Consider the following 10984-nt stretch of genomic DNA (forward strand, 5'->3'; position numbering starts at 1 on the left):
TTATATCCAGAAGTTATTATTTTATTTTCTGACCTTTAAATTGTCCTATTTTTGAAATATTTACAATATATTTTTGTATATATGTGTCAGGCTGTATCAGATCGTTTAAATACGTAAAGTACCAAGACAAGTAATCAAATAAAATAATACAAATATATACATATTATTATTATACAGTGCATGTCAAATATATATAACAAAAAATATAGAGGTAAACAAATTTACATTAAATAATGTACATTAGTAAAGAAAAAAAAGAGAAAAGCAGGCATAAACGTAAAATATTATGTATCAACACTTACAAAAATAATTTAATACAGTCTTAAAGGTGCACTCGGTACTTTTTCCTCATTAAAAACTTTAACTCCTTAAGAAATGAATAGCAATTTTGAAAAATATGTGTAAAATCATAACCAATCACAAAAGATGAAGACTCCTGTCACATCAGTAACCTTATAAAAGCATGGCGGGCTAGAATCACATGACCAGCTGAATACTACTCCCTTTATCTCAGTAACCACCCTATTATTGAACACTATCATGGATTAAATGAATCATGGCTGACTGTGAACTGTGAATTTTTAGTGACATCTGTAACTGAAAACTACTGATTTTAAATAACGCTGCATCCAGGCCACTAGGTGTCAGTGTAAGGCTAAGACAACATGATCAAAAACTGAGCGTACCTTTAAGAGCTTTGGTATTCTTTGAAGAAGTTTAGATGTATTGCTTGATTTCTTTTTCATAAAAAAATAAATAAGGGCTTTTGATTACTGAATTTGTTTCTGTGATGCGTTTGGAGGGCCAAAGTACTCAAAATTAAATAGTAAAATAATTATTTAAATATTTAAAAATACATGGCCCAGCATTTGGATAAAAGTATCTTCTAAATGACTAAATGTAAATAAATAAATAAATGTAAATGAGATTTAGGAATAATTAAAATGCACTCAAGTATTTTTTCCTCATTTAAAAAGTTTTACTTCAACAGAAATTAATTGTAATTTTGAAACATACATCTAAAGTCATGAAAACTTACATGAGATGAAGACGCTAGTCATTTCATAACCTTATAAAATCGGGTTTATTCTACATGGAGAGGGTCCAATTTTAAAATTACTCATTAAATTACCAATAAATAAATAAATGTGCCTTGGTATTTCATTTTTAGCATTTTTTCCCCATCCATTTTTATTTTAGCATTATCTTTAAGTTGAATAATAATTTACGCATGAGCTTTATGTCTTATCACTTTCTCAGGTTTGGCCCACCATAGATGTGAAATTTGGCTAACATCAGTAAAAATAAATAAATAAATACTCACAAACAAACAGTACTTTCTTAAACATCATCGAGAAATCCAAAAGCAAACGAGTCATTAATAAAATTACAGAAATCTACCTAAAATAATTGTGTAAAAGGACAGTCCTCCAAAAATGTAAGGTGAAGATATAAGGTATCAACATAGCTAACAGACTTGACAACCTTTGCATTCTTAAATGTCAGAATTATTTGTATATAGTGCTGGAAAATTGAGCTCAAAAACAATAAATATGTTTGTTTTTTTTTTTTTTTCTTAATGTAAGCATTTGGAAGGGAACAGTAACACATTAACAAAATATTCTCTTTTAATCCATTTTATAAATAAAAAAACGTGTGTGATGTGGCACTTAGAATAAAGGGTTTATTTATTAGCTAGAATCAACATATCACAGAAGAACCGCCCACTCTCTTCTCTGATTGCCTTACACTGCTCAGGGGGAGGGCGTTCTAGTTGTTTCGTAAAGCCTGCACGAGACACAGAAACGTTACATAAACACTTCCGCAAATACGATATTAAGGAATTCTGTTTATTCATGTATTGATTTTTTTAATTGTCAACCATGGACGCTATACTCTCTATGCATTATTTTCTTTTGAGAAGGAAGAAGTGTTCGTTTTGGATTGTTTATCCTACTTAATGATGTTCTTGGCTTTCGTTTTCGTTTCTGATTTCTTTTGAAAACGTTCCCTATGGCAGACAGGCATCCAGCAGGTATGGGTTTCCTGTGAATGTCAAATTTGCCTGTTTCGTTCTGGAGCTGACTGCTTTTCTAGTCCCTTTGAGTTTCCAGTGTAAAGTTAACACACCTGCCCAACCGACTTCTGCTCATGTTCTTTTGCCATTATATTCAAAGCTGTCACCTTGAAATAAATCTCTATGAATGTATGGACATGGGAAGATTGTATGTTCAGTAGTCTGATATACTCTTGCAAGTTACTGTTACATACAATATACAAATTATTAGACTGGGATGTAAACATGTATTACTTCTTGGTCCCTTATTTACCATTTTTATTTTGAGGAGGAAATCAACACCATTCATCTCGTTCGCCCTGGCGCATGTCTTCTGCATCTATAATGGCAACCTGCAAGCAAGATACCCGAGTCACTATGCAGAATACTCATGTGATTGGGTTACACACAGGGCTGTAACTAGTGGGGTGAAATGTGGTAACAATTCTAGGGGCCCACAACAAATTCTAAACTTCATTTTTTTAATAGGAAAGGGGCCCTGACCCAATATACAATCGGGGTCCCAGAATACCTTGCTACGACCCTGGTTACAAATCCCTATTTCAGCACATATTTTTATATGTATTCAGCACTCTATTTCAGCACATAGAGTTATTATTAAAGGAATATTCCAGGTTTGATACAAGTTAAGCTCAATCAACAGCATTACTGGCACAATGTTGATTACAGCACGTACTCATACATCCCTTTCTTAAAAAACAAAAACAAAAAAGAAGCAAGGCAAGCAATCGAGGTTACAGCAGGGATTTTACAATGGAACTGAATGGGCCAATTTTTGGAGGGTTTAAAGACAGAAATGTGACGCTTATAATTTTATAAAAGTGCTTACATTAATTCTTCTTTTAAAACTCATGTTTTATTTGAGCTTTAAAATTCTTTTTTTCTAAAAAAAATTTATTTATTTTTAAAGTCGTTTCAGGCCATCATCATGGCAACGAAGGTGTAAAATAACTTTACACAGAAAAGTTTATTAAGTGATTTTATAACACTAAAATCATGTCAACATGCATACTGTTTTTGTAGCTATACTTTTGAAACAGTGAGTAAATAAACATAAAAATTGGCCCTATTCACTTCCATTGTAAGTGCCTCACTGGAACCAAGATTTTTGCTTTTCTTTTAAGAAATAGAGGGTCAAAACAAATTTAGTGGCAAACAATATCATGCCACAAATGCTGTCAATTGAGCTTAACTTGTATTGAACTCAGAATATTTCTTTAACATGATAGAAGGACAATTTGCACACTTGTCTAAGATCTGAGTTTTAGGTTTGTTTTGTATTGAGAGCAGAGGCAAAGGCCAGAATAGATCCCGTCCCCACTGGTGCTGCACATTTTAGACTCCATTGGTCAAAGCACACAAATAAATTGTCATGTGTCAGGATTCTTGTCTCTAGATTGCTTGGCGGGCATACACAGTGCAATTTTCGGCTGTAATGCGAGCTCCTGACCGATTTTTTCCAGTTGAGAGAGATTGCGTGGAAATTGTTGGTGCTTATGTGGTCGCAGCTCGCATTGTGTGAGAGGAATTATGAGCAGCTCACGACCTCTCCATTATTTTTTTAAAATGTCTAAAAAATGCAGGTGCTGTCGGCTTGAATTTGTTAGGTGTGTGTGGTTGAACTAGCCGATTTTGCGATCTACCTTAAGTTTACCAATCAAGAGAAGGTGTTACAACTCACAAGATCGATGGAAACTGAGTGTTCATGAAGCTTTTACACATTTGGAGAAAATGCACCTGATGCACCTTGCTACACAAGCTCGATTTCACATGTCGTTGCATTGTGAAATGTGTCAGTCAGTGGCGGAGCTAAGGGGTGGCCAGGGGTGGCTGTGGCCACCATTGACCGTAGCCTGGCCACCCCATTGGCCATCCCACTCGCAATTGCTGTTTTAGTAAAAATTTTGGGTAATTTATTGGCACAATTTAGTTCTTTAGAGGTGAAATCATCTCTGTACAAATGTACAAACTTAACATGTGCGCACACCAAGGTCGCCAAACCTCTCCGTCCTGGGTGTCATTGTATCCACTCACCCCCGCCCCCACAGTCCGACGATATAAAATACATTTCTGTGCCACCACAGACTGATTTCTTGCCCCTGCCTGGCCACCCTTTTGAAAAACTACTGGCTCCGCCCCTGGTGTCTGTGCTCAATTAATAGCACGAGTACGCGCTGTATTTTTAGCATTGCAAGGGGCGCTAGAGCATATTTTCTACTTTCAATCAACAACTGTCATAACGGACTCGAGCAGCAATTTGAGTTGAATCTTTTTTTTAAATATATACGAGTTTTTCTCCCTAGTCCATTCAAACAAGCTTGTTTTTCTCCATGTCTCTCCCCTCTCCTCAACTATCGACTCATCTACCACATCCGGGCTGCATCTGAAAACGTAGGCAGCTGACTTGCTTCCTAATCAGTTAATGGCTCAACTGACAGCTGTATTTAATGAATGGAACTATTAAGGAACTGGTCTTCGAACAGTTTGAAAAGCACCTTATTTTCATCCTGCCTCTGTATACAGCCTCCGAAGGCAGCATTTTCCTGGTTTCGGATGCAGCACTGGTTTCGTGGTCATGGCTAAAAAATCAGCCCTCTTGTGGTCTGAGGTTTGTAAATGCCAGAGCAATGCAAGAGCACATGTAATGTATGTACAACTGGCCAACGTGTTGGCCATGCGTTGGCCAAGCTCTCGCGTCTGCATAATTTGTGTACGTGCGTGAAGTATGTTTCGGTCTTTAAACTTTGCTCTGTGTGGCTTTAAAGCGCATTTATATGGACAAGACTACGTCAGCATGTCTGCTTTCAACAGGGGTGGTTTTAGGCATGGGTAACATGGGCAACCACCCAGGGCGGCATCTTGCTGGGGGTGGCAACTTTTATTTTTGGGGGGGCGGTTCTCGCCCAGGGTGCCATACAAGCAAGAACTGCTACTGGCTATCATATTGCAAGTAGTGACACAGATGAGAAGGACGTAGACTACTCAACTAAAATAACTTTGAATTCTACACTAAATGTCATGTTTGCGCTTAGATTAAATCCAAGTATAACCGTCAGAAACGGTGTGCGAGTTTTGTGCACTTTCTTTTTAATCATGTTCATTTTGTGCACTTTATTATCATGCTGTAACTGGTAGCAACACACTGTCGTTATGATTGATGTATGCAGTCATGAAATCACACAGCCTCCCTTCGAAATCTGAATCTGTCAAAGGTCGGACAGCATTTGTAATGTATAAGTCCTAAAATACTTAAATAACAAAAATGTTTTAAACAGCATTTAGCTTGATATTGCACAATTATAATGCATACTGCTTTTTTATGGGACTACATGGAATATTTGTACTTTTAAACTTTAATGTCACACCACAGGTCTATTTGAAATGAGCTATTGAAACAGAGAGAGAGAGAGAGTGTAATGCATTCAAGTGCACATAGAAGTGTATGAGATCATAAAGTCCCTGAACTCTAGGTGACCTCTCATGGATGACTGATCATTAGCTGCCAGTCATTATTTATATTCCCTCACTTTACCCATGGTGAACCCTATAGTAATCTTTCTTGCCATGTATAGTGTCATAACTATAGCTAGGTCTTGAAATAATGTTTGAGTGATTTGTTTCTTTCAGGGTCTTGCCTGTGTTTTCTGGGACGGATCATTAACATTCACTCTGACCATATAATCAGGAACCTCTGTAAGCCTGGAGAGACAGGCTATAAGATAACTAAAGGTAAGAAAACAGCTCGCAGAGATTATCAATACCATCTAGGAGTTGGAGATTATTGTCCATTAGAAATGTTACATTGACAATTGAAATGAGTGCCATGATATGGTATGACACAGGTACATATGGTTTGCAAAGTCTTCAAGAAATGTGTTGACATCCAGACAATGTCCAGAGTACTGCTGCCTTAGCACATGGCTTGTAGCTTTAAGATTTAAGAATTACGTTTTTATGTGTCACAATATTTTCATAATCAAAATTTTAAAAGAACAAAGTTCAATGGACCCATACTCCAGATCAGTGGTTTCAGACAGAGACAGTATAAAGGTCTGACTTTTAATTTTCATATAGTTTCTGCCTAGAATACCCTTTAAAAGTGATTCTGATCTTATGTGTATTGTCTGCATAATTTATTGCATATTGCTGCTTTCTTTTTGTTTTTGCTAAACAAAGTATTTGAGTAGAGACTGCATTTTAATTTTATATCAAAGAAACTCATTTTCATTGTTTGAAACCAATGTCCATAACTGAATTATTTAAACCAACAACTTTTCTTTTACATATGTTATTTAAATGTAAGCTTGCCAACAAAAGGTGCCCTACAAGTGAAGCAACTTGCTCAGGTCAAATGTGTGTGCAGTCCTCGGGTGTCCTCTTCAGTGCAGGTTTGAACTATGATACATCACTATGAAGAGTCTGTGTTTCCCTCTAGCTTCAACTATGAAAGAAAAAAAATAGATGCCCTTTATGGTCATGACTCATTGCAACTTGTCAGGACGACCCTCCTCCAGAGATCCTAATAGTCAGTGACATAAGCTTCTATCGCTCTTTTCAAATATACAGACAGTCTATGCAACATGTAAATGCAAGTATCTGTTATTCTTGTAGTGTACATATTTCAAAGCTGTCTGAAATCAACACTTCACTGGATAGTCTCAAAAAAAAAAAAAAGTATGCTTTTTTTTTTTAGAATTCTCCATCTGCAAAACAGAGATAAACTGAATCATCGAGCCTTTAACAAAAAGTGAATTTTCCTCAGCCTGCTGATGACACTGTCTGGCCACAGGAAATTGATTTCAGTGACTCCGCTATGTCAAAGTCATTAACATCAAGAAGCTGTTTTTTCTATTTCAAACATATGATGAGGTGTTGTATTTGATAATGGTGACATGATGATGTGACATGCTTTAGTTCTGACATAATAGACCAGGCAGCTTGCTGCTAAGATGGTTTCACACTTAATAAGACATGTGATGCAACAGCAATCTCTGTCCAACCCGATAGACTTTGTTTGCTTCTTGCTGCTTTCTTAAATGGATGAATTTATGGTTTGATGTTGTCTTCCTTTTCAAGTGGCTCTTCATAACTGTATTTCTTTTTGTAAGGGGCATGGCTGAATATTGGTCAGGAGCAAACATCTTAGGTGAGATTGTAGAATGGACTGGACCCAGCTCAACATTTTGTTTTGTAGATGAACATTTCAAAAAATTCAAAAACTAGATTGCACTAACTGAAGAACCATGGCGTGTCGCTTGATCTTAATAATAATGTATTTGTGGACCCTCAAAAATTCTGATTTTGTCATGATTTGTTTTTATGTGAATAAAAAGGAGGTGCATTTCTAGTTTCTGCGTTATTTGTTCTTTAGACCTTTGTTTTGTTGGACAAGAAAAACTAGCTTCATACCATGTGACCCACATTTGGTTTTCAACCATTGAAAATGTGTAGCATTTAATTTATGCATGCAACCACACTTAGAGTGTGCCACACTATATCTCTAAGATTTCACCACATAGGGCCTATAATTTATAGAGACCAAAAAGGAAAGTTTGTTCTGATCCATTATCTAAAAGGATGTTAAGATATATCTAATACTTATGGACTTAAAGGCTTTCCAAATTTGGAGAAACAACACAAAAAAAGTGTTTTTTCAAATTGTGGGACTCACATCATGGGCATGAGTTCAACTGATTTTAGTAATAGGTCTACCCATCTCTGTGGAAAAAAATACAATGATGCCACCACCTTTTTTGACCTGTAGTTTAGCTCTAAAATCATAAGTGATTTTTGACCCCCCTTTAGAAAAAGCAATAGCATTTAAAGGGATAGTTCACGCAAAAATGAAAATTCTCTCATTTACTCACCCTCATGCCATCCCAAATGTGTTTGACTTTCTTTCTTCTGCTGAACACAAATAAAGATTTTTAGAAGAATATTTCAGCTCTATAGGTTCATTCAAGTGAATGGTGACAAGAACTTTGAAGAGCCTACAAGCACATAAAGGCAGCATAAAATAATCCACATGACTCCAGTAATTAAATCCATGTCTTCAGAAGTGATAAGATATATGTGGATGAGAAATAGATCAATATTTAAGTCCTTTTTTACTATAAATCTTCACTTTCTTCTTCTTTTGATTTTGGCAATTTGCATTATTTGTGCATATCTCATCTACTTGGCAGAGCGGAGAATTTAGGGTAAAAAGGATAAAAATGTTGATCTGTATCTCACCCACACCTATCATATAGATTTGCAGATATGGATTTATTCTCTGGAGTCATATGGATTACTTTTATGTGCTTTTGGTGCCTTCAAATTTCTGGCCACAATTCACTTGCATTGTATGGACATACAGAGCTGAGAAATTCTTCTAAAAATCTTTGTTTGTATTCAGCAGAAGAAAGAAAGTCGTACACATCTGGGATGGCATGAGGGTGAGAAAATCATAATTTATTTTTGGGTGATATTCTGATATTCTTGAAGAAAATATTAAGAAAATTAAACCTGGGAAATTTATGAACTGTGGTTAAGTTGTCAGGGAATACCCCTTATATTTGTTCGTTTTCAATTAACAGATTTTCTTTTCTCAGAGTTACTCAGAACTGATTACAGGTTAAAGACAACAAGACTTTGTTTATGGGGGCCCTACATTATAGCAGGGTTTGTGGTTTAACGTTTCATAGGTGGTAGCTTGCTAAATTTGAAGACTATCCAAAATCAAGGAAAGCTTTAATACCGTTTGTGATCTGATCCTGTGGTAAGCCCAACCACAACACTTCCACTGAAATGACACATTTTGCTATTAAGGTATTCCATATAAACAGTGTTCTTATTGTGGAATGTTTCGAGACAGAGAACAAATACGAGAATCAAAGTAAAATACTAATATTTTACTGCATTTTATGCCACATACATTTATTACATTTTTAAAGCATAACTACAAGAGATACAGATTATTGCATAAAAACAAACTGACAGGTGCATCCATACCCAAGATTCCTACATATGAATCACTCAGTCCCTCTTTCAAGACTGTAGCCTTGTGTTAGAAAAATATGGACCTGTTTGAACTGTGCAGCTATCATGGTCCGACTGGAGGCAACTGGTCCAGGCTGCCAGCTCTTTACAAAAAAGAGAAACATTATTCATCTGTTGGCTCATATCACAACTACTGCAGGTGTGTTGACATCAGCAGAACCATTTATCATCCTTATACACAAATTTGATCATAAATGTTCTGGCAGAATTTGCTCTTCTGTCAGCATGAATTTTTCCAAATAAAAATAAAAAAATTATTCTGATCACTAGTTGTGTTGGGATTACTTCTGAAATGTAATCTGGTACTGTTTAAAAATGTACTTATCTTTTAAATTATCCCCAATGTAATCTATATGTAATCACGTAAAGCAAAAAAAGTGAATGTAATCTGATATTATGTACATTTTAAAGTGTAATGTAATCTAATCACAGAATTCATTATCCAGATTATTACCCAACACTAATTAAATGGTGACCAAAATGTTTAAACTTTTTAAGAGGCGATTTGAAAATGTACTGAAGATGATAAACCTTTGATTGATTTGTCAAACTTTAGCCCCAATAGTTAACTATTTAGGTTTAACAAATTACATTTAATGATTTGAACTGAGGCACATTTTGTAGATAACAATGAATTGCATTACTATTGGGTAATTTGTCATTATCATAGTGCCTAAAGTCGATTTTGTCTGTACAAATGACACATCATGCAACAAAACCCTGCAGAGATCAGCAGTTACAGAAATACTCAAACCAGCCCATCTGGCACGAACAATCATGCCACACTCCAAATCGCTGAGATCAAATTTTGTTACCATTCTGATGGTTGATGTGAACATTAACTGATGCTCCTGACCCGTATCTGCATGATTTTATGCACTGCACTGCTGCCACAAGATTGGCTGATTAGATAATCTCATGGATGATTGTTTGTGCCAGATGAGCTAGTTTGAGTATTTCTGTAACTGCTGATCTCCTGGGATTTTCACACACAACAGTCTCTAGAATTTACTCTGAATGGTGCCAAAAACAAATAACATCCAGTGAGCGGCAGTTCTGTGGATATTAGACAGGTGGTTTTAATGTTGTGGCTGATCAGTGCACATATTTATCCGTAACATCATTAACTAATGCTGACATGTTTTGACTTGCTTGAGGTGGGCTCTCATAATACCTTCAAGCATAATGCATCAAATATGGTAAGAGCTATGTGTTCTGAGTGTCAGCTCTGTCAGCAAGGAAAGTGGTTTATGTTCATTTATCTGTGGAATGGGAAGGTCATATGAATTGTTTATCCAGTTCTTCTTGTCTCTGTGTTTTAGTACTGTGAAATAAAGATTTTATAGCATTGTGTCTTTTATACAGAATGCATCTTTCATCTTTTTAACATTTAAATATTCAAAACTTACTTTCTGTTCTAGTTCATTCCCTTCAGAAGTTCTCTGTCAGTCTTGAACTGTTTGAGGTGTTGGGTCGGCCATGAGCAATCTGTTTGACTGTTCACAGAGGAAATAATCCTATAGCCACAGGTAAGGCAATGATGAAATCCCCCTGCATACCACATGGCACACATACATAACCTTTTGCAGCACCAAGCACAACCCCTACCATAAGCCACAAGTAGCACACAAAATGAATTGTGTGGATCTCTGCATGACCTGTGGCAGTAGTGATCACATGAGATGTCAGTGTTCTGACACCCGGAACCCCCCACCCCCTTTTACATATGCTGCACGTGAGCTGAAGGCAAAGCACTCATTATATAATCACAGTGGGAGGAGCTTGTAGTTGTAGCTTTATTCTTCAGCATGTCAAATGGTGATTTATCATCATGTCCTTTTCTAAGGCTTTTTTTTTTGTTGGTTT

At 36.1% G+C, this 10984-nt stretch overlaps 1 pseudogene; it reads left to right on the forward strand.

The window, feature by feature from the left end:
* The first annotated feature begins 790 nt into the window (after nt 1–790).
* On the forward strand, nt 791–7408 carry LOC127619664 (3-oxo-5-alpha-steroid 4-dehydrogenase 1-like; annotated as a pseudogene).
* The last annotated feature ends 3576 nt before the right edge of the window (nt 7409–10984 follow it).

The sequence above is a fragment of the Xyrauchen texanus genome, chromosome 26 (assembly GCF_025860055.1).
Source record: "Xyrauchen texanus isolate HMW12.3.18 chromosome 26, RBS_HiC_50CHRs, whole genome shotgun sequence".
NCBI classification, from domain to species: Eukaryota; Metazoa; Chordata; class Actinopteri; order Cypriniformes; family Catostomidae; genus Xyrauchen; species Xyrauchen texanus.